The 25,442-nt window shown below is 41.0% G+C and overlaps 1 protein-coding gene across 3 annotated transcripts in view; it reads left to right on the top strand.

Moving 5' to 3' along the window:
- The window catches only part of flrt1a (fibronectin leucine rich transmembrane protein 1a), a 69,959-nt gene that overhangs the window by 9,370 nt on the left and 35,147 nt on the right, over positions 1-25,442 (top strand). The window contains exon 1 of one of the 3 annotated variants that reach the window (XM_034889205.1): positions 18,724-18,765. The exons of 1 other annotated variant lie outside the window; for it this stretch is intronic. The gene's annotated coding sequence lies outside the window, so the exon portion shown is untranslated. Of the gene's footprint in view, positions 1-18,723; positions 18,766-25,442 lie in introns of those variants that run through there. One more of the 3 variants, XM_034889206.1, reaches the window with a different exon arrangement.

The raw sequence follows: 25,442 nt of genomic DNA, 5'->3' as shown, positions 1-25,442 counted from the left end.
TGTTGATGTATTGGCTACATGTTGTGAACCAAATTGGGGCCCCTTGGGGACAATAAAGACATTTCAACTTCAACTGCAATCCACAGCTGAAAATAGTACACAGGTGTGTGGAGAAACAGGGAAAGCACAACGCTTTTTGCCGTACCAGTTGTGTCATGGTTTGAATAGTTTGACAAGAACAACATGAAAAGATCTAAACCAAAAGAAATGAAATGGACTAATGCTTGTGCGACGATGAGAAGACCATTAAGGGAAATAAATGGGTCACAACACTGAAATGAAGACAAATTGTAGACATTGACTATTGGCACGCAGAACACGAGTTCAAGCAAGTTCTCCCCTGATACCACCTCACTGGACTGATTTAGGAGTTGATAAAAGACTCTACAGGAAATTACGGAGAAAAAATTGTATATATATTTATAGCCATGTTTAATTTTCCAATTAATTAATCCAATTAGCCAAGCCAACATTGGGCTCAATTTCCACCAAAGGTAATTTACTGCAAACGTTCAGGTGTAAAAGGTGACCCTCCTGACTTTGGTGATGCTGTTGAGGTTCTGGAAGATGTTGCCCCCTGTACTGGGTGGGAAAAATGAGAAAGGTTTGTCAGAAAATGAAGGACAGCAACATCCAGAGGTATTCTCACATCTTGGCATGAAGCCATCTACTGCACCGGGGAGCTGGGCGCAGCTCTGACCTCCTTGCAAACTCTGAAGCTTTTCTGACTCCTTCTGTCATAAACCCATTTGATGTACGCAAGTGGGAAACAAAGGACTGTGCTGCACTTGAGACTCAGCGCTTACATGCATAGCAGATCACTGGATCAATAGCAGCCCTTAGTTTCTCGCCCAAGTAGCTCCCGCTGGGAGACTGAGTGCTGTCACTAGCACTGAAACAACTCCCTCAAATAACACAGTTTCAAAGGTGCCTAACATGTCCACATCCCACAACACTTGCACTGTTTTTTCAAATTACAGAAAAGAATATTGCATTACATGTACCCTCTCATATTGTCAGATGGACTCATTAAATACCCTACGCATTGTATCTGCGGTTCAGTTATTACCAACCACTTTGCTTAAGGCTAGCGCTACTGCATAATTTCTCAGGCCTTCTTAATTCATGTACAAATACCCTGGATAGTGCTCCGCTTGTTATTATTTATGTCTTAGGACTGGCAAGTCTACACAGCATTCAGGGATGGGAGAAAAACATGCTCTGGTTTACTGGCATTTCTTTAAACCAATCACAATCGTCATGGATGGGCTTGGTTTGGTGGAAAGGTTATTATAGACTCAGGTTGGACAGTCTAGCTGTCTGTCTGGATTTACCCTGCAGAGATCTGAGAAGACATCCGGGGCAATTTCGGGTGGCACCTGAATAAAACCCTGAAAATGAAACGTCCTCGATGTAGACTATTCATGACCAATGGCCAAAGGGTAGGTGTAGAGCACTGTTGAGAACAGGTTTACAGGAGAAAAAAAGTACAACACATTCACATTAAGATTTACAAATACTGTAACAAGTGTAAAGTGCCATGTAGTTACTTATTTACACCATGGCACCCACTGCTATAACTATTATGAGTCATATTTCTATGTCGCTCTGCCTCTTTCTCCTCACCACCGTTGCACCAAATGATTGCTTTTGGGGGGAAATTGTTAGGTCTCTGTAAATTATAGAGTGTTGTCGGATCTACTAACTTTACCTCTGTAAAGTGCCCCTAAATAACTTCTGTTATGATTTTAAAAAAATTGGATTGAACTAATAGGTGTAGGCCAATCCTCAAGCACTCAGAAAAACAGCCAACAGGTGCTCTGCAGATTTACGGACACATATTTAACTTATAATGACCAATGAATACAATTTAATACCCCAACATGTTACATGTGTTTCTTTCACTTTCTTCAAAATATAAATGAGCATAACATATATAAGGTTCACTAGGACAAACAAAACAAAAGGTTGCATGTGTTTTATACATTGATGTGGTGCGACTGCACTGACAGCTTGCTTCTATTAATGCATAGCAGGTACGACAAAGCCACATCACACATATATGATATTGCGAACAATACCACAGTGAATGCAGACGATGACTATCTGTCTTCCACCAGCAGCCGATACCTGTCTGGTTGCGTCTGGTCAGACGGGGCCGAGGTGTACCAGCCTGTCTCCGAGCTCTGTTTACAGAGGCAGGTCTTTCCTTCGCTTTCTCTCAAACTCACTATTTCTTTATAATGCTGAGCTGCTGAGAAACTCCCGAGCCAGAAAGTGCATTGTGTTACTATGACAACCGGCAACTGCGGGTTGTCATGGCATTAGCTGCGGCATAACTGCATATTAAACACTTCTTAACACAGGGATTTTGATGTGTATTGTTCTGATATGTTCGTGTGAATGTAAATGTTATTTGGTGTGGTGAGACGTAATTTAAAAATGCAGAATAAATGAACAATGATATGATAAATATTGCGGCGCCCTTGGTCCGTCCTTAAGGCACCCCAGGGTGCTGCAGCACCCACTTCTGGAGCCACTGATTTGGAAACTGGAAGCACTGGCTTTTGTTCTGACGCTCTAACTTTAATTGTGAGTTAACAAACCAACATGCCTGTAGGGGAGCAATCAACCAGATGAGCAGCTGTGTGCTTTTTAAAAACTAATAATCAGTTTTATATTCACATCCCATTTGTTATAAGAGTTTTGTGTATCTCTCTCCTCTCTGTGTTGGGACACGCTGTGATACACACTGTATGTACAGTATGTTGTTCATGTGAGAAGTACTAGTGATTTATGAAGTGAGAGGATTTGCTCTTAACACTCTAACCCCCCCCCTCCCCCCAACAATATGCATCTGTGGTGATTTTGTCTTCCTTCCTTGTCTCCGGTATTTCTGTCCAGTATGTTGTTGGACAGAGTACGTCCACTCAGGGGTGTGAAAAATTACATCATTAATAGGCTGGCAACATTATATATTTTTGTTACATGAGTGTTAATGAAATCCCATTTAAAAAAACAACACCTTAGTCTGTCTCACTGCTTTCCAATTTCCTGACCCTGTTTTTGACTCTCAGTCTCAAGCCCATTTGGTTATTAAGTCAATCCTATTACTTTAAATTTAAGTGTCCTAGAGGAATCAATAGTGTATTTGTTAGGGAATATTTTCCGCAGCATTTCAATACACATTCGATGCACTATGATACTGTACTGTACTACTATACTGAGTATTTCCAGCAGCACAACGGTGCATGTTGGGATAGACTCAGAAGTGCCCCAAGCCTGGCATCACCAGACTAAAACGTGTATTAGTCTGGACCCTCTTAGTTAATTTTTGATTTCCAACAGGGGAGTTATCAACGACACAGACCAAAATGCCTTTGCACGTAATTGAACACACCTACAACCAGTGCAAGTTGGGGCGCTGCTTGTTTTGAAGCAGGAAAAAAAATTTTCCCATGACAGCAAGATTTTGAAAGTACAATTAAACGGCACACAAACATTTCAGGCGAGAAACAGGCAATACAGTGACAGAGTCTTGATTCAAATTTCTTGATTTTTTTTTATTTAATGTGAAAGACATGTCTGCCAGAGCAAATGGAACATGAGCTGGACTTAACCTGGTTTACAGGCCCATATTTATGAAGAAACATCGTACTAAACAGTTTAGGTCACTGATGTTTAATAGTTTTATTTAACAGCCATGGAGTTCTATGGCACAGAGGAACCCCATACAGTATGTTATTAGGCTTTAACTACCAACCAAAATGTATTGCCAAATCATTGCTGGTTTAGATCTTCATGGGATTTCATGAAAATAAAAAACAAAGTATCTAGTTTAATAATTTACCACTGCTGACCCTCCACAGGAGGCATCGCTGTGCCCAAACACTTCTTTAACCCTGAGTTTCTCTTCTCTTCCTCTCCACCCTGCTCGTCCTGCTGCGCCAGCCGGCTCTGTGTGCCAAGAATGCTTCACATCTGCCTCTGCAGGGTACAAATGATGGCTGCGATGTGGATTTAAGAATATGCGCCTCTGTAAATATTTGGTTGTGCCTCGGTGAGTGCTGTGGGTAAATGCCACTCTGTATGGCAAAATAATTGCCGTCTGAAGGCGTCTGGCCTGACTGTAAGTCCTCTTCCCCACAGTAAAGTAAAAGAAACAAGGTCGTAATAGATGAGACCAAACATCACTTTTATGAATATATATTAAATTACCCACAAGGACAAACAAAACATTCCGAGCAGTTGGGATTCATTACTCAGCAGGTCATGTCATTTAAGTTGAATTTGACAGCTGCTTTGGGTTTAATTGAGTGGTCGGACTCATTTCATCCAGTCAAAATGACTGTTATCTATGCTGTAATGGATCACTACCCTTTGCGGTATGGTTAGATCGGTTTGTAGATCGCATGAATATGAAAATAGGATATTAACGTTTAAAATGAACATTTTACTCGTCCTTTTCTTCCATGCCTGTTTATCACCATATTCATTCTCCAGTCATGAGACTAATTTATTTTCCCTCCTGTGTGTTGAGTACTGATTGACATCTATTGCTTATTTCATGTGTCTCTAATGTATACAAAGAGCAGTTTAAAGGGACCATGAACATTGAAAATGTCTATGTAAATGGCGAAGAGGGAAACATGATTGTGTTAGTACGTAGTTTGAGGCCCCATAGAAAGGTGATGTGGCTGGAAAGCTGACATTGTTATGCTTCCCACAAAACCCATTTACTTTTACATGACTGTGAAATTTACTGCGTTCATAAGCAGTCCTTTGAAAATGACATGCTTTTCTCAATTTTATCTCGCTGTTTAAAATTGGATGATGTGACAGGTAGGGAAATTTCAGCTTCACTTCTTTAATCTTTATACTGTAGCAATTCTGAGTATGTAAATGTATTTCAGATGAAGAAAGCGGTGAGCCATTTATAGGAAAAGTGGCTGTGAAGCAGCCCACTGTTGCAGGCTTCACACACTGTACGCTAAATTTATTATCCACAAATTATTCTTTAATTGTGTTTTATGAGGTACTTGTATTAGATCTTGAGGGTTTTTGTGGAAATGTACTGCATTGATTTATACATTTTTTCAGTTCCTGGGTTTACCTGAAAGGGTGGGAAGAAATCAAGACACACACCATCCAACATGTTGATCTGTCTCCCTCTCTATAGTGTTTTTGGGCTTGTGTGGTGTCTAATGTTTCACACTCGAGAACCAACTTCAATGATGGAATGGTGATTCTCATCGGATGAGCAAAGTTTTTGAACTGAAGCATCCACGAGGTATTGCCTCTGCTCTGAAATGAGAAAGTAATGGCTGCAGTGTGTTTGTCCTGGTAGATTTCATTTCTAAATCACGTGAAAAACAGCATCTTAAGTGGTCATGTACAGTGGTTCCTTTAATCTGGTGGTAATAATTGGGCGACACGATTCATGTTGGACAGTAGAAAATGTTTGAGGTTATGCAAAGTATTTGTCTTTGGATCTGAGCTGTTGTATACATGTTATTTTCTCTGAAAGTTGTATGCTGTGTGCAGACCCGCCGGTGACAAAGCCGCATGCTGCAAGTCATTTTGAACGGAAGCCGGTGACATGAAGCTCCAAACGCCTGCTTCTTGTTGCGGTGTGATGGGCGTGACACACTATTCATCAATGCTGAGCTGGCCCCAACCTCGTTTAGTGATGAGATGAAGCATTAACCAATCATGTTTTGGTTGGACCACCTCTGGTTCCCTGCTCTTTCCTCACAGCTTCTGTTCTGTTAACATTGAAAAAAATAAAATAAAAACATAGTCTTGTGTTTACCCAATTCCCAGTGCTATTTTGTACTTTTAAATTTTTTTACTGTGACATTAAGTTAAAAAATGCAGGTTGGCAGTAGGAAGAGTTGATAATGTATGTTATTTTAATGCACAATGGCTAGCTGTGATACAGTGTCATTTAACTAAATTAGCTGTTCTATGTTAACTGTGTACACACAAGCTCACAACGATAAACTACGTTGGGAACAACATAGCTGGCCACTCTTTGCCATTTAGTAGCTTTGTTGTATGACCATACCGTCAAAAGAAGACCCATTTTTTTTTAATTTTAGATCAACTTTCACACACTTACACACTATTTTCTGCCAGTGTTGTGTGTTGTAGACCAGTGTTGTTTTTTCTGTGCTCATTTTCTCACATTTGGAAGTGGGCGGGACTCCGTTTGAAACATGTGATGTCATTTGTTTAGGTGCACCAATCAGGTTTTAGCAATACTAGAACACACCCACACAGTCCTGAAGAAACAGATAACCTCATTTTGTTATTAAACTCTTAATAAGTACCTAAGGATATTTTTCCCCCCCAAACTTTAACTAAATTATTAAAGTCTGGCAATGATATACTGTCTTTTTTAAGCCAGTAAGGTTTAAATTTGGAGAGTAACATCTTGTATTCTTTATGCTCTGCTTTTTGTAATAATTATGGTTAAATAAGTGCTTTTGTACTGTACAGCATCCAAGTATTTTACCGAAAATTGCCGATTAATAGTTGCCTACCTATTTTGACTATTTGTCCTTCTTTGCCTAGTCTCTTTAAAAGTAAGATGACATTCTACATTCTAAGTTTCCAGCCAGACTCACACCAGGTCACAGCTACAGTACATGTTGTGTGCTCTTTGCTGGCTCATCAGGATGACCCAGTGCTATCATTTAGTCTTTAGTAATAACGTAAGAGACTTGCCAGATGAGCCAAATCTTTGGCAATTTTGTGTGTTTTTACCGCTGACACGTGTGACCAGTGACAGATGCAACTTATTTGCTAAAGTGCAGATGATTTTCATGTGTTTTCGTGTCTGCTTTTGGGTCATCTCTCTTTTCCCTGTGGCGACAGAGCGGTGGCTACACCACATCATGTCAACATCTCATTCTTGGTTGATCATTGGTGGAGTCGGCTTCATGCTCTCAGTCAACGCAGTACACAGTAAATCTAATATCTGCATGTCCCCATCTCCAATACAGTCACCTTTTAAGCAGTCCCCCTCCTTTGTGCATAATAGATCTTCTTTGTGCCTCTTGCACTCAAAATTCCTTGTTTCACTAATTAGGGGTTCTCTATGGTTAGTGATCATTCTAGCCACACAGATTTGTTACATTCATTGTCAGACCCCTGTGGCTTTGACTCTTGCACTCCTAATGATCTTCTTAACGCTTGGCTGTAATTTAAGTTTATTCTAGCATCACACTTAATGTATTCGTTCATTCATGCAAACCTTTATTTAACCAGGATAAAAAACTCCTTGAGATTAAAAATGTCTTTTACAAGAGTGTCCTGGTAAGTGGCAGCAGCATGGTTTCAATTAGACACAGAGACACTTTTACAGGTAAATATATAGACACACTTTCACCCATATTCAAACAACAATGGCTTCATAAAAAACCTTGGTCCTAAGTCAATTTAAAAATAATAACATGCAGACTGCCTTTCCACAAGTTCCTTTAGAAAGCCTTTAAAAGAATAAAGTGAGACCAACTTCTTCAACTGGAGTTCATTCTGAAGCTGATTCCATGCAGATGGTGCTGCAAAATTAAAAGCCTTTTTGCCAAAGTTAGTGCGGGCTTTAGGGACTGTCAATAAAAACAGATCCTGTGAGCGCAGGTGATATGTCCCTGCAGACCTCGGGAGGATGTAAGTTTTCAGATGAGGAGGAGGAAGCCCTAACACTGCCTTTTAAACAAAAAGATTCCAGTGCATCCAACGTTGAATGGAGAGGGAGAACCACCTGACCCGAGAATACAGCAAACACTGATAACTGAGAGATTTTAAGTTTGTGATGAATCACAAGGCTCCATGAAACACAGTGTCCAAAGCATGAAGACACTGGGAGGTTGAATACATGTATTAAATATCACCATAGTCCAAGACAGACAAGAATGTTAAATTTACAAGTTGTTTTTTTGCTTCAAATGATAAACAGGACTTAATTCTACAGAAAAAACCTAGCTTCAATTTCAGTTTCTTTTCAGTTTTTTCACCATACTTTCAACCATTCCAACCAGACACTTACTGTCTGTAACAATAACTGATCAACGGGACATGCCGTGGGAGAGCTGGAAATGTGATACTGTTTCATAAAGGGAGCTAGCAGTGATGAAATGATTTTTTAAACTATTGACAATTTTGTCTTTGTCAATGATTTTTTTGTCATCAACAACAATACAAGATGGTACTTCTGTATCTGTTTTTGCTTCAGTTAATAATTTGATTGTTTTCCAGAACTTGAGAGGGTTTTGACATTTTTGGATGTTTCATAAAGGAAATAGGCGGATTCGGCATTACGGATTTGTACATTACATAAAATACGTAAACGCCAAAATTTCAACCAGTCGCACTCGAGCTTTGACTTTCACTCCATGTCTTTTGAGTGGGGCGTCCTTTTTTTACCAGGCCTGTGAAACCATCATAAAAAAAAGGTTCCATTAATAACTCAGGATCCTCTTTTTTTCAAGTAGAGTGACTCCACGAAAAGCTCCGCCCCCTCCTCAGCGACCTCCAGTGATGCGGTGCTATGATGCAGGAAGTGAAGCTGAATAAAATAATTACCGTGCATGAACAATGCGTTCCAAAGTTGCATCCGACCCAGAGAAGGTCAAACAACAATGCTTAATCCAGGATGGTACTATCCTTGGACCAACCAAGATGACTGGAGTCAGATTTCCATTCTTCCACCGCGAGGCTAGCCGTCTTCACAGCAGTACAAAGACAGATGGAAGATAATCTCAAAGTTGTTTTGCTCTGCGCCAATCCAGGACAAGGATCACACAATGCAGATAAATTGAGTACAAAAGTAATTCCAGGCATGCACATAGCTATGGCATTTATAATAATTAAAAGCACTGCACGCTTGCGTTGAGCTGTTTGGCCTGTAGCTGGTAGCCAAAAAGCACCCAATGTCTTGATCAGTTAATCAATCCCATAAACCCCAGAATCATCATCACAGGGGTTCAATAGGAATCTAAACTATAATTTTAATTTTAATTCATAAGAGTGATGACAATGTCTATAAACTCAATCACTCAAACAATCTCTCAGAGCAACAAACAGGCGTGCTGCCATTGACGTGCATGAGAACTTAAACTAAATGAGTAAATGTTAATCAGGATCATCCATTTTAGAGAAGTCTTTAGTGTTTGTTTTCATGATGATGGAGAATAGTTGAACGGAGAAGAGGATACAGTCTGGGAAGATGACACACATTTAGTATCTCTACCAATGTAAAAGTCTTTAAGCAGGCTCAATTGCTTTCTTGATCTTAAAGGTCCCATGACATGGTGCTTTTTGGATGCTTTTATATAGACCTTAGTGGTCCCCTAATACTGTATCTGAAGTCTCTGTTATGTAGATCTTATTGGTCCCCTAATTCTGTATCTGAAGCCTCTTTCCCCAAATTCCCCCTTTGTGCAGAATGACAGCCACTAGAGCCAGTCCCACAATGAGCTTTCCTTATGATGTGCCATTTTAAGAGTCTGTAGCTATTGAGGAGGGGAAAGGGGGGACAAGGTGGAGAGTGGGGGTGTGGCCCTGTCAACTACCACTTTGCTCACTTGAAAGCCATGAGGTCTATCTCTTTCTCTCTCCTGGGCGGGCAAAGCAGAGAAAAGGGAAGAAACCTTGCCCTTTATGACCTCATAAGGAGCATATTCTAGATCGTCCCATCAGAGCTTTCATTTCCTCAAAGGCAGAGCAGGATACCCAGGGCTCGGTTTTCACCTATTGATTTGGACGGTTAAAGCCGTCATGGTGACAACCCTCAACCTCTAGCTTTTGACCTATAATCCCACGACAACGTCTCATAACAACAACAATGGCGGACTACATGCTTGTGCTCCAGCTGGAGACGACATTGAGCTTATTAGGGTTACTAGGGCAAAATATTATGCTCCATATTGTGTTTTGGTTTCTTCTGCTACTGTCTGTTTGTATACACCGCGCAAGGTTAAGCACCTGCTCCACCTCTTCTTCTCCATCCGTTGGTGAATTTATGTAGCAGAAACAGTGCCACCTGGAGGCCTGGAATATGTAGTAGCATGTTTAGTCGTTTACAAATGGATCCGTTTGGATGCAAATATTCTTGAATGCCCTCCGGAACGGTGTCAGAGTCATTAGGTTTCCATTAAAGTAATTGTGTGTATTTCCACCGACTGCGTAACGGCTGTGTCCCAGGTCTGGCGATCCACAGCCCTCCGGAAGCAGATATGCAGAGCTTCTATTTTTGCCTAATGGCAGATACAGAATAAAACATCTGGTTAATTTTCAAAAGAAAATACACCCTGCTCGTGGCGGATCATATTTCCCTGCACTACACCTTGAAAACATTCCTCAGGACAGAAACAAACTGCTGTTGGTTTTGTGGTTCTGTTCTACATGAATTTGTGAGATCTCGTGGGTTCACGAGACTTCCACGGTCAGCCGTAGCCACAGCCGTTACGCAACAAATCCGGACCTGCGTTCACGGATGGCGGAGTACGGAGCCGTCACACACTGCAGCCATTACGCACTTACACCTGGATGCGCAGCATCGGGAGCATCTCAGTGTTCAGCGTCTTGCCCAAGGACACCTCGACATGGGCTGCAGGGCCAGGGATCAAAGCATCAACCTTCCGATTAGCAGGCAACCACTCTGCCACTGAGCCACAGCCGCCCCAGTCCATGATTTCTTTTCTATTCTGACATGTACCTCTTTCAAATTGCTATTAACAGCTGCATCAATACTGCACTTTCACGCTGGGGATGGAGAGGCGTGTTTCCGCGCCAGCTGCTACAGTTCAGCTGGCTGTTTTTCTTGGGTATCTTGACTTGTCTTTTGGTCGTTAAGGTTTTCCATCTTGCCTCAAAGGTAATCAAAAGGTCTATAAGAGCCATTGTAGCTGTTCTGAGGCGGCGTTGTGAATGTAATCAATGTTGGTTTTCTCACCAGTGTTCACAGCTTTAGACAGACTTGAAAGTTAAGAAAAATCTGAAATTAGTGCACCTTTGGCCTGAAAAGACTCCCTGTTTTGTAGTGAATAGGATCTTAAACAGGCTGAAAATCTGTTAACAAGAAGAGAAGTGCCACCCATTGGTAAGGGGGATTTATTACCCAGTCAGGGTGTTGATTAAATGACAGTAAAGACAAACTAAACTACCCTTCACTGCTCGGCTTTGCGTGGTTTACAGCCTGACCTGACATAAATATCCCTGTCGGCTCACTGCTGAAGCTTTTTTATAAAAGAGCTGGATGATAACGATAACTGAACAGTAACACCACCAAGTTTTTTTTTAGCTGCGAATATAACACAGCCATGATCTTCTTCTTTTTTATTGCATTTCCTCCATTATAGAGAAAGCTATAATACCACCATAGTTTGAAAAAACAACTTAAACCAATGGGGATGTCTTTAACATGGGCCTAAGCCTTGTAGACGTTGTTGTCAACTGTATTCTGCAATATAGCGCCCATATGCTCCTTCTCTCTCCCCCTCGTTCTCACTATCTGCTACTCTTATTTTCCCACTGGGTGGAGGAGCTATAAATTAAAGTGGTGAATTACTGCTAACTGTTGGAATAAATTAAGGCGCTTTTGCGTCTGTAAACACCGTCTGACTGCGTAATTACACTCCCACTCCCACTGAGACGCCATGGGGAAGGAGGATAAGGAAAGAAATGCAGCATAGATGGAGAGCAGTGGCAGTGGATGAGAGGAAAGATGAACCCAGTGTCAAAAGGGCGGTCAAATATTAGATTTGCTTCTTTGCTGGACACTGCCTTAGGGCACTCCTACATATTAGGGGAGAAAGGTGACTTTGAACATCAGTAGCGCAATTACTATATTGGTAATTGCATCTTAATGATATCAAGTAAAATACTGCAAACTACCTCAAAATATCACTCCCAACTACTGCAAACTGCTGTTTCCTCTGAAGTAGTCTGGATCAAAGGAGGTGGGCTACATTTTAAAGATGATTGCCTGCATGTCCCTCACCTTCCGCTCTCTGTGTGTTGCCGTTCTCAAACTCTGGTCATCTCGAGAAGCCAACTTTAAGCTACCAAGCTACAGGCTTAAATTTGGCAAATTTTAAATAAAATTTGGATGGTGCAATCAGGCAGGCCTGCTTGGTATTTTTGGGGAACAAATGTAAAGATTTACAAAGATTATGTTTAGGCATTTAGTATCTAACTGGGACATTTTGGGATCGATTGGCGGGGATTTCATTTTTTAAAACAGTGGCAACACACAAATAAAACAGAATATGTCACCACCATACAATACACTACTTTACGGCTATCAGTTTACAAAGTAACATTAGTATCTCAGACAATATGTCACATGATATATTTAACATATCATGAATGAGGCAGAATACTGTGTAGGTAGAAAGTATATACTTACTCGTCTACACAGACAGGTCCAGGTCATGGAGTAATTTAGCACTGAGCCAAAAAAGGGCCCCAAATTCTCAAGAAGAGTTTGTTCCTCATATTACCCTTATGCAGGCGCAGCCTTTCCATCTGTATAATATACACCCTTTCCTTAAGCCATTGTTTAAAACCGGGTGGATGGGTAGACTTCCAAGGCAGTTGCTATGTAGCAACCAGCATTGCTAGGTGCAGAACGGCTTCAATTCCTGAAGATCTCTGTCCAGTTATATAGTGTAGGGCAGAACCAGAAAAGGTGTGCTAGTGATCCTTCAGCCGAAAGACATTTGTCAAATTTAGAAGACACTGTTGGGAAGATGCAGTTCAGTTTTGTTTTTGAATAATGCACTCCATGCATCACAATACTGGATTAGTCTGTACCTTGAGTTAATAGAACAACAATGGATTCGGGACATGGCGTCCTCCCAGAACTCCTCTGTTGGCTCTGAATTCAAATCACTGGCCCATGCTGCCCTAATGTGTTCTGAGGACACCAGAGTGGGAAACAATTTGCAAATTTTGATACCAGCTGCCGGAATCTGGAGGGAGCATGAGATTTTAAACAAATGGGTGACTGGTCTGACAGGACTCAAAGTGCAGGCAATTTTCTTTAATATAGTGCCGAACCTGAATGTAAGAGACAAAATGTGAATTTGGGGAGTTTCAATTTGGTGCTTGATTGCTTAAAAAGCTTTTAATACCGCTCTCTCCCTCCAAGCTGTAAACAGAGCCTCTAACTGACCAGGCTGACATAAATGATCTTGGCAGATGGGAGCGTATACAGAAACACTCAGGGTTCGCCAAGCACTTTTAATTTGATTTAATCATTATATTTTTCGGGCATTTTAGAGACATGAAAGGAAAGAGGGAAGGGAAATGAAATCCAGCAAAAGGCTGCAGATAGGAATTGAACCCGCAGCTGCTGAATGAGTGGTAAACCTCTATACCGGTGCGCCTGTGCTACCAACTGAGCTAACCCAGCCACTTGGTTTGATAGTTTTATGGAGTTCTTTAAGGTGAAGTTTTTTTGAAATGACTTATCTACTGAGGCAGGCGTGGAGAACAGAAGGGCAGGCAGTGAGGAGCCTTTGACAGCTGAGGCTTCTAATTGTAACCACGAAGGAATGTTATCTGCTTCGGCCTCTTTGCAAATCCAGCGGACAATCGCTCTGACTGGAGTCAGCCGCCCGGTGAGAATGTTTTAGGATTGGAATACCTAGGCCTCCTTTTTTGATGGGTTTGTGACTGTGGGCTTTGGCTGTTCTATGTGATGTATAACCCCATATGAAAGGCAGGATGATAGAGCTAAGTTTCTTCTTTTTTTGTAATCAATTTAAAAAAAAAATGGACCCGTTTTCCTACATCAATGTTCTTTTTAATTACCCCAAAAAACATGATTGATTCCACACAACGCTCTTTGGCAAGTACAAATCTCTACTTTCATCAGAATCAGTATCAGAATCAGAATCAGAATCATTTTTATCTGCCAGTTATGAGGAAACATACGAGGAACTTTTCTTTTCTTTGGAGCATTGTTGCTCACAATGTGCTTACACACACAAAACAACCAAAACAAAAATATACACACTAATATATACACAATATATACATACTCTAAACAGAAACAACATAGAACCCTGAGTGCATTAATTTTGGGGTGTATTGTTCAATTTTATAGGATTTGAAAAACAAATTGAAGTGGTTTTGAAATATTATTGAGTAAAAGTTGAAAAATCCCAGTCTGTGATTATCCATCAACATCCATTCCTTTAATTTCAGTCTAAATATTCCTAATTTGTGCTTTTCTAACTCAAACGTTAGGTGTAATTTCCTATAAATGAGGTTTATTGACCATAAATTCCAAAAATATATAACTAACTGTAAACTAAAATCAATAAGTTAGTGTTACATAGTGTTGAAAATGTCACAAAAAGTGACAAACATTGAAAAAAAGGGACAAAAATGTGAAAAAAAGTTAAAAACATTGATAAAGAGCATCAATAAAAGTGTTGATTTTCAATTTTGACGGGAAGACAACACAAGGGTTAAACATGGGGGCTAGTTCTGATAATGGTACAAAAACCTGGGTAGGCTCAACATTTTAATGGCATTGACTCGTCCAATCATGGATGAGGGCAGCATCCTCCAGGACGCAATATTTGCTTTCATTTTTACTACTGACTCCTTGCAGTTAAGTCTAAAGAGACGCTCCGGGTCTGGTTTCCAGGTCAACTTCATTCGTAGTAGTTGTATTGTGTGAACAGTTAACTTTAATTAATATTGTGTGTAGCGTTTTCTTTTGCGGGGTGCAAACGTTCCACCAAATCAAGTTTCCTTCCCGCTTCCAGAGCTTAGCACCGCCCAATATGATTGTGATTTGTTTGAAAAAATGCAAACATCCAAGAGCGATTTATAATCCTATGGCATGTGTTTTTCATGTAGCCAGACCTTACACTGCAGCGTGGACATAGGTCTGCAATGTGTATTCTATATCGACAACGTTTCACTTCCAGGATTGTTCAGGTGCTGCCGGAAATTAACCCGGATGTCCTTCATGTTGGACGGATGTCCCTCCCCTTCCTCTTCCTTTGTGATCTTGTGGATTTCTAAGGACTATGGTTGACTGCTCTTCATATCTCTGCAGGGTAATCCAGACATAGCTAGACTATCAGTCCAATCTGAGTTTTCTGTTGCACGACTAAAACTACTTTTGAATGACCACACGTTCCACCACAACGAGTTCCTTCCCGAGGCTGTTTTGCAGCGTCCCCTTTGCTGCGTGCAGAGCTTAGCACTAAGCAGACGATTTTGATTGATTTAAAGAAATGCAAATAAACCAGAGCATGTGTTTTCTCCCACCCCAGAATGCTGTGTGGACTTGCCGGACCCTACTCCGCAGCTCTGTAGAGGAAGATCTAGCACTTGGGCCTTGTGCATTTCCTTCTGAAGAAAAACCTGTTGAACATCAGTAAACACTGAAGCCCTCACTCAATCTGCAGTCTAATTACAATATGGCCATGTTAATGGGAAATCACATTTAGCAGCACAATAGTTCACTGAATGGACTGAAAGCCACTTTATCACAAAAGGATCTTAACAGCTGGCTATAAACAAGAACCAGATACACCCGGCCTTTAAGGACAGCACCGTCATCAGCCTGAGTGTATGGCAAATCACGGCGTTAGCCTGTATTATGAGGTCCAGGTAAATCGAATTAGCACAAGACGCACTTGAACCACTGACAAACCATGCACTCGAACAAGGTTGTAGCCTCTACAAACCAACTGAAGTAGTAGTTCCTTCAGTGCTTCAGCATGCAGCCCAGCAGATAAATAAATGAAGGACGGAGTCCATAAAGCTCAGCTCACCTTACTATATGATTGCACAGCAGCTGTAAAAAATCTACACTCAGCCTGCAGAGCCCCTAAGATGTCTGGACCTGCCAGCATGACTGATTGGTGTTATCGACAGTGGTGGGAGAAGTATTCAGATCCTTTTCCTTGAGTAAAAGTATCATTATCACACTGCAAAGATACTCTGTTGCAAGTAAAAGTCCTGTATTTTTGTTAGTTTAATCTGGAAAATGTTAAAGAATTAAAGTACTCAATGCAGAAAAATCCTCACATTTTTAGAGACAATCAACAGTTCTGTCAATTAACTACGTGTAAAATCGGCCAATCATTTCAATTGGACTTATAGATAAACAGTATATCGTTGGGTAGTTTTTTTTTTTTTTTGAATATGTTTTGGTGTGCGACAATCATAATGTGTAAAGTAACTAGTAACTAAAGCTGTCAGGTTAATAGTAAAGTGTAAAAAGTACAACATTTATATCTGAAATGTAGTGGAGTAAAAGTAGATAGTGGTATTAAGATAAAAGACTCAAGTACAATACAGGTTTCTCATTGTGTACATGTATGTAGTGCAGTTCTTGAGTAATTGTACTTGGTTAATTTTACCACTGCTTACTGATGACTTGCATGCACAAAATGACAGAGACGTCCTCTGCTGGGACGGTGTAGTACAGTATATTTCTAGTGTGTCTGCATGTAAGAAGTGTTCACATTCGTCACAACACAGTCAGCATCACACAGTTTGCCAGGGGCACGCACCTTTGATAAACAACTGTGACAACTACAGACTAGTCTGCTTATTCACCAACCCATACCTTAAAATCACCTGTCACAACGTTTTTAGGAAATTGTGGTAGCTTTAATGAAAAGGTTGCGGTTCTGTGACTCTCCACAGTGCATGTATCATTCAGATTAGCAATATATGGCTGCACATCCCCCTGTGCATACCGGAGAGACGTCGAGCGAAGAGACAAGACCTGTCACAGGGCTGAGAAATAACACTCCTCAAACAGGTTTAGTTTGGGTTAGAGACCTCCTTCCATTTCAGTCGGGCTCCATCTCTCAGTGAGGAGAGCCACCCTTGTAGGTTATTTTTCCTCCAAACACCCTGGCTGTTCGGCTCTCTGTTCAAAGGACTAAGGTCATCATTTGGCCACGCTACAGCACTCCCAGATGTTGCAGTAATTGTTTCTCAGAGAAACATTGACAGCATTTCAATTCACACCCAAAATGACATCAAATGCATCGAGAGCACATGAGAAATCGTTGTGGCTGCAATTTTCATTTTTCAAGGTCCTACTGAATCATTAATGATATACGCTGGTGCACTGCATTGTAATTATAAGAGTCACTGATCTTTGCCTTTCAATGTGTAATATTCAGATTTTCTACACAAATCACAAGCCTGGCTTCACATTGAAAATGATCGAGGGACATAAAACAATATCGAAACTGTAGAGACTGCACATTTTGCGCTGTGTGCTCATACACTATAGGTAGGGAAAGAGGCTAAAGCTGTGCCACACCTAATCACACAAGCTGGCTCATGGAGCGCTTTTTAAGCAGATACGTTTTGGTTTTTTTGATGCACAACTGAAAAGTAAGCAGCTGGTCTGAGCTTAGGGATTCACGACACTCTTGTCCACACATGGCTCGGTTCCTCCCGCATGCGAGTTGTGGTTCACATCACTCCGGGGACTGGAGCAGATGTCCAACCAATTTGAGGACCACTTTGAAAACGCTCGCTGTCAAGGCTCGGAATAACGTGCCATGATTGGACAGAATCCTAACCTGCCCGACACGCTGCGTAAATCAGAGTGGAGCTCCAATTAAAAAAAAAAATCCAACAGTCTGACAAATAGGCAGTGAGACTAAGACCAGCCAGGGCAAAATATGTGGGCAACTGTTGTTTTTCCAGAATGCAACTGCAACGAGACGATGTTCTAGACAAAACCTCTGGGCACAAGCATGGATGAATAGATCTATCTTTCTATCTATCTATCTATCTATCTATCTATCTATCTATCTATCTCTTGAAAATATCTCCTGATAGATAGATGAATGTAGAGTTCATTTGTTACATTATCAGTGGTCTGTATACCTTATTTTGCACAAGTTCCCACTGCAGTTAAAACCCAGCTGAGTGACAGAAAGGGAAAAAGACAGACTTGTGAAATATGCACAGTGTCTCACTGTTATTCAAAGGACACATAGAGGAAAGGCTTTCACAAATGCGTTCCAGCCTCCTCCTCCTCCCTCTCTTTCAATCCTCTCCATCCTTTACGCCTCATTCTTTCTCTCCTCTGCTCCTCTTCTCCAGCCTCAGCCGGCAGATTGGAGCTGGAGATTTTTTTTTTTTACTCTTTCAGAAAATAGAAAACAGCGCCTCGGGGGTAATTTATTCAGTGCAAATAGCGGATATAGCTGAGGCACCGCACACTTTTTTTCTTTTTTTTTTGTTGCGAAGGTGCACGGATGAGCAAGCACGGACCGGTCCGGTGAGTAATTGGCATAATAAGGCGCACAAGTTCGCCAGCGACTCGGGCACGTTTTATTCTCAGTATTACCATATCGCCATGTAGTGCCGCAGCGGGGAGATAACCGGGCGGAGGGAGCAGTTACATAGAGGAGAAAGAGAGAGAGAGAGAGAGAGAGAGAGAGAGAGAGAGAGAGAGAGAGAGAGAGAAGGAGAGAAAGGAGCTGGCAGCACATGATCACACAGGCTACCCAGTCACTGATCAACTGGAGCATTCATAATTGCGCTTGCGACAACATATGGGAATACAACAAGGCGAGATTGTGGTCACACCTGCTCCTGGAGGACACCGGAGGACCCGTGCGGGAAAAAGGGCGGCCAAATCTGAGGGACTTTGCATCAAACCCGGCCGAGAGAGAGAGAGAGACAGCGAGAGAGAGAGAGAGAGAGAGAGAGAGAGAGAGAGAGCGTGGAATCCGAAGCACCATCCGGTAGGTGAGCCTTGATTGATGTGCAGTGACTGCCAATATGCTGTTCATCATCCGATCTGGCCAAAATACCAAAAAAAATGAAATGATCCCATCAGTGTTGTGTTGCGTGTTAAGCGCCAACAAGTATTTGACACACAATTGTCTTACGGTTTAAGAAACAATCAGGTATATCTGTGAAACAATGCAATCGTCCTTTTTGGCAAATATTCCAACCACTTGATCACATGTATAAGCATCTGGTGTTGAAGGCCCAGTCTGGATATTAATCCAAACAAAGGAGAACATAAAAGCTACATGGATTGGGCAGTGATGGGCATGCAAGAGAAAAAACAAATAATTATTATAATTGAATCTATTGAAGTCACACAATGTAAGTTTACATTTGTGATATTTCAACCACCTTTGCATTTATATAAGTAAATGTTAGAAGAGTAAATGTCTGCATTTTAGTTACAATTCAATGAAGAACACTCAAACAATGCTTTCATCAATCATACACTTAAATAATGTATGGTCTACTATTTGGGTTTAGGGTTAAATGAGCACTGCAAAGTTTGTATAATGTGTTCTGTATAACCTGAAGACACACACACACACACCACCCCACCCCCACTCCTGGGTTCCCATTGACTTATCTGACTTGTGGATAGAATGACTGCATATATTACTCCTGCAGCAGTGCCTCTCACCATGCATGCCCATTAAATTGTCATTAAGTTGGTAAAACAGTTGGATGTAATAATCCCTTGAGCTGAAATCAAAACAACGTGCTGTAAATCTAAATGTGTAAAATAGAATTATTTTTATTGTGGTTTAGAGGATCAGTCAGGGACAGCGCTCATGTGTCCACTGCTTGCTTCATGCACTCGCTGAGCGGATCTAGAATAGAAATAGAAAACAAGTCCAATTCTGATTGTTTTTATCTGTGTCATCAGTACAAAAATGAAGCCTTTTCTTCATTTAAATGTTCTGTCAAGAGCAACAATGGCTCTTTTAAAAAACATTATTAAGGGATTTTGGGGGATGATGTCGACCAAAGACAGCCACATTTTCTATGCAGTTCATTAAATAATCCCGTGTCAATATCAGGATGACTGTAGATTTTGGCAAAAAAAACCACAAAGCACCAAGCAGGGTGATGAGGACTCGTGTGAATGAGAAACTGCAGAGGCTTGAGACATGCCTGCCACACTAACTTGATCTAACCTGTGTGCATGGCACACGGGTGATAGACAAACAGATGGCATCTCCGAAGGGATTCATCTTATGGAAGTTGGAAGAGGTATTCTTGGATGGACTACCCTCTGACTCGCTGGCACCGAGGCATGCGTCTGACGGTAATGATGGCAGTCCCGGTGAATGGCCTCGCTGATTACATCGCTCACTTTTATGACTTACCCACACCTTTTTAAAAAATAAATAAAAATACCCCTAAAATCCCACCTGTAGTTGCGGGGAAACTGCAGTGTTTCTGAATTGAGTTGCATGACTTCATCATACATTAATAAATATGCAAGAAATTGAGATTTGCAATTAGATGACCAGCTCAGGCACAATGCTATTAGATGACTGGGTCGTTACATGGTTATTGAATAGTGTGGCTTTGTAATTCATTCATTTGTAATTTATTTGTTGATTTAAATTTAACTGTAGATACTGCAAGACCACATCAGAGCATGGGGACACTGATTTAATTTGGAGAGTACAATACTTTTTATTATCTGTCAGAGACTGTACAGCAGTCCAGTTGGATTTTTCATTATGTGGCTGTAAATCCAGTTCTTTCCCAGCGTCGCCATGGATGCTAGTTACAAACGTTTCTACTGAGCTGTCTTGTTGATTACATCATTGAATTAAAGAAAAAACATTTAAAATCAGTGTATTGTGTCAGATGATGAATGTCTTTGGTAAGCAGCTATGTAATAAGCAGGATAATGTATTGGGAGCCATTTATTATTGCAATTCGTCTTGGGGCTTACTTTGGATAATGACCACCTCACTGTAAGTGTGCCTTACTTGGCAACCTGTAGCGGCTCAGAGGCGCGTGCTGTTGCTGCCAGTCTCAAATTATTAGCACACGTTTCAACTGGCTGTGAATGCAAGGTAACATTTCTTTCATTACTCATTCACGTTATTGCCGTTTGACTGATGGCTGGACCATTGTGTCCTGATCTCTGTCAGATTAACACGTCACACGACATTAACATGTCTTTTTCATGTAGAAATAGATCAAAACAGGCGAGGAAATGCTGCACCAAAGTGTTCACAGAAACAAGAATACATTACGCCCTTACCTCTTCATACCATCATTCTCAGTGTTTCCATAGAAAAAGCTCACAGAATCCGACAGACACGATGGCAGTTTCAGCCCGGCCAAGCTAGCTGCCCTCAGCTCCAGTACTTTTTGCTCGCACTGGGAATATGAGAACTTCCTGTCCATAAAACATTACAGCGTAGCCATTATATTCATGACAGCACGATCATTATAGGAATGACAGCTTTCCTGCTACCCATTGTCGCCATTACGGCTGAAAAATAGATGGTTTGCTGTGTCTGTGGTGGGCAGTAGGTGGAAACCTGTCAGAACAGACTGGAGGTGGACTGAGCAGCAGGATTAAAAGAGCTTAGGAAAAAAACTAACGATTGATTTTGACAGAAAGCACCTATACTCACTATTCACTCACATTGCTAATTGCAAGGTAAGTCCCACTATGCTATTTTCCATGCCAAAGTGGTAAAACAATGCTGATTAAGGAGATGCATAAGTGCTCATTAGTACTGCTCAGTAACAAAAGGGAAAATGAATGAGCTTATAGGTATTAAAAGGAGCGTTATTATCATTAAGTAGTGTACACCTACAGTACATTCATCTGGTTGAACAGATAAAGTTGTAGATTTTCAGCAACCTTTCAACCTAAATGAGAGATCTAGTTTCTGCAAAATGTCAGTGGGCTTACACCAGTTTATAAGGATTTTGTCATATTTTAACAGCATTTTGCATCCAACTGTTTTTGTTTTTAATGAAAGCCACTTGCCATTTGCAGCAGAAACACAGTCCCTCTCTTCTTCGGTGAAAGCATTAGAGGGGAGGAAGGGAAGGGAGGGCTTTCTGGAACCATTGGGGCCTTTGGTGTTGGTACCCTTGCCACAGGCCTGCACTTAGCTGGACAGCCTCTATCTTTGGCCGTGACCACAAATTCATTAGTTGTACATTTGCAGGGTAAACAGCAGCACGTTGAACCACTGCTGACAAAACTGAGGTTCATTGGCTCAGCGTTGGCTGGCAGGCAAGAAAGGGGCAGCTTGTGACAGGATGTGTCTCTATACCACCAGCTAATCAAGCATCTCCAAAGCCCAGTCTTAGCTCACTCTCCACTCACAGCATTCATCTTTCTCTATTTCATGTTGCAATTTTTTTTCATTCCGATGACAAATACCTATTAACTTAATTTGCATGTAAACGAAGGTATTACATCATCTCCTTTTCCATATTTTATTTCATTGGAGAAGAGTTGGCAACACTGTCTTACATTTATTGTATACTTCCTGCCATCCTGTGCAGCAGACGCCGGAGTTTTATGAGTGCTATTTATTTGGCAGAACGGGAGTGGCGATATTAGCACTTGCACTCCAAACCGAAATCCTTCCAAGGCAAATAAACTACAATTGGACATGAAAACATTTCCAATTGCTCCCTAATTGCTGTTGATTGTTGTAATGCTGATTGCAAATTAGAATGACATATGATATACAATTAGTATGTGGTCTTTACTGCTTTGCGTGCAAGGTAATTCATAGGATAGCAGGTTTGGTAAACCTAAACACAATCCTGCAAAGTAGTTAAAGCCATTCATTCTCTACACTGGCTTCATTTCTGCAGTTTGTCTGCAGCTGTCTGTTTCGACATGAAAATAGACAGTTATAGTCACATATCTTACAACCTGAGAGACAATAGTCTACCTTTTATTTGAGTGGACTGATATGGATGTTCATAAACCGGGAATCAGTTTATTAAGATGTCAATGTGAAGAGCAGTAAATACCAAAGGTGGTCAAGAAGTTAAAACCCTTCAAAAACAATTACATGGCTCCAAATTCATCCAGCCAGACAATGGGGGAGATATCTCTGATTTATACCTCTCAATATGGACCTTTGAGTCAGTAGCACGTTTTTACCCGTGTTGTACGTTTTTTTTTCCTCCAGTTTGAACTAGTCAGGGTGGTTAAAGCCTGATGGGTTAGTTGTTTATTCAGATTCTTGTAGATATCGACCACACATTACGCTTCCACGGAGGTGTTGCAGCCCTTAGCTTGACAAAACTTGGGACTGGATCAGTGATCCCCAACCAGAGGTTCTCATTCACCAGGGGTTATGTGGTTACACTATCTAGGGGGTAGCAGGAAGACATTATGATTTGATTTAACAAGTACAAATTGAGTGTAACACCTGATACCAAGTGTTACAATTGAGAGTGCATTAAAACATTTAACAACAGGGAAGAATTGTTGTAAAAAATAAGGGATAGATGTTGAAATAATAAACGATTGAATACATGACTGAACTATATAGATAAATGGTTGATATAGCTCAAATGAATGAAACAGATCAAATAATTGTAACAATTCTCAGTTTTGTATAATGACTATTATTCAGTGACGATCGCTTTAAACACATTCGAAACATGAGGGGTGGTGACGGTGTTCTTCAGTCCATCTAGTTGGGAACCACAGGCTGATAACCACCAGTGTTGTGCCTCCTGTCTAACAGCTCTAACAGCCAGGCCCACAGTACATAGTATATATACTCCTATAGATCCGACTCATCAGATACCAGGCTTTGATAAATGTTGCAAACAAGGATGTGAGGTTCAAGCTCACATTCTAATAATGAATCCAAGCCAGTGCAGGTGCAAAGATGGGAGATTGACAATTTCATGATATGACTAAAAAGAGCAGACAGGAACCGCTCTCCCTCCCCTGCTATGCTTCAGTCTCGCTGTGTGTGCCATGCATATTTTTCCCTGATTACATCAGCTGTGGTGCTGATATAACCATTTACTGTGGTTTGAGGCTAAAGAAACACAGCTTCCTGCATTCATTTTGTCTTTTTCGAGAATTGCAGAATTTTTGGCTTTATTTTTTTTGCAGAAGAGAAGAACTCTTGATGGCTCAGTCTTTTCCAAACACGATAGTTTAACGAGCAGCTGAGGAGCTGTACTTTGGCTGTGCATGCAGAGTGACCAGTTCATCCGTAGATGAAAGCCATGCGCAGATGAAAGCTGCGCATGGATTAAGGGGTCCTCGTTGGATTGACATAGTCCAAAATATGGCTTTACTTTTAAAAGTGGTATCATTGAGTCTGTGAATTGAACGCGGAATAACAATAGTTGTTGGAACAGACAGTTCAGTAGCTTAAAGCTGTTTGTGAGAGTGTACTGAGCTGGAATAAAATCACAATTCTTCTCACTCAAAAGAGCCTGTGTGAATCTACCACAGGCAATGATATTTCCTCCGTCTGCCATGTTGACAGACTGAAAAAGCAAGCTGCATCATCGGCTCTACAGTAGAGGTACATTGATGCAGAAGACGCGATAAATCGAACCTTCTGCCTGCTTATTGGTGCACGATTTTCCTATTGGAAATATGTTCTTCTAGCAGTTAATTTACTCTGTGCTACACACAGCTTTTAAATAATATTTAGCTTGAAATCACTTCAATACAACATGGAGCACAACTACTGTGTGTAAAAATATGGTTTATCTGAGTATAATAGCAATATCTCTGCCAATGCAGTCCCATGCGCCCTTGATAAAATGTTTCCGCTTGAACACATACATGCCGGGTGGATTTGGGAAATATTGCTCATGTCTATGTGTCAATCTAATAACTCTTATTGTGTAACAGAGGGGAGAATGCTGGAGTTTGAGGCCTAAAGAAAGGTGAACACTGAACATGCCCATACTTATTATTTGCATGAATGATCTTTTGATGATGGAATAGGCATGTTGATTTGAAAAAAACAGACATTTAGAAATCTAAAATGCACCAGCAGTGAATGGTTTTTCCTTTTCTATGTTAAGACTCTAAATGAGACATGAAGGAAGGTTTCTTGGCCCCAATAGTATTGACATTTGTAGACACTAATGCGTTTAAATCCAGCACAAGGCACAGAATGTGTCTTCCAGAGATTTAGTGATCTGTTAAACCCTCTTGCACTGTAAATCAGTGTCTTATGAAATGCCCATTCTCACTGTCGTTTGTTAGTAACCAGTGACGGGAAGAACGGTGTTTTTTCAGAAAACGAGTATTCTAATCTAATTAATCTTCCCATCTTAATAACGTTGTTACCATTCCTGCCAAAAAATGCCGCACGTTACTATAATTGAAGCTGTTTTGTTCATCAGGCCAACTAGATCTCTGAGCCGAGAGCCAAAGACTTTTTTTCTTCCTTGGTTAGTGGGCTTTGCACGAGACATGCGCATAAATGTTGACGATTGGCTGAGATTAGATACAATTTCTTGGTAAGCCAATCAGAGGTAGAGTTGGGCGGGTGTTTAAAAGCACGCGTAGTCGGACACACAACGGACAACACAAGGTGTTTGGCTTTATGAAATCAAAGGGGGGGGTACCTTTTTTCTCCTGAAGATTTCCCACCGTGGACAGAATAAAATGGGGGGGGGGG

This window comes from Etheostoma cragini, chromosome 13 (genome assembly GCF_013103735.1).
Source record: "Etheostoma cragini isolate CJK2018 chromosome 13, CSU_Ecrag_1.0, whole genome shotgun sequence".
Classification (NCBI taxonomy): domain Eukaryota; kingdom Metazoa; phylum Chordata; class Actinopteri; order Perciformes; family Percidae; genus Etheostoma; species Etheostoma cragini.
This window is presented reverse-complemented; position numbering and strand designations above follow the sequence as displayed.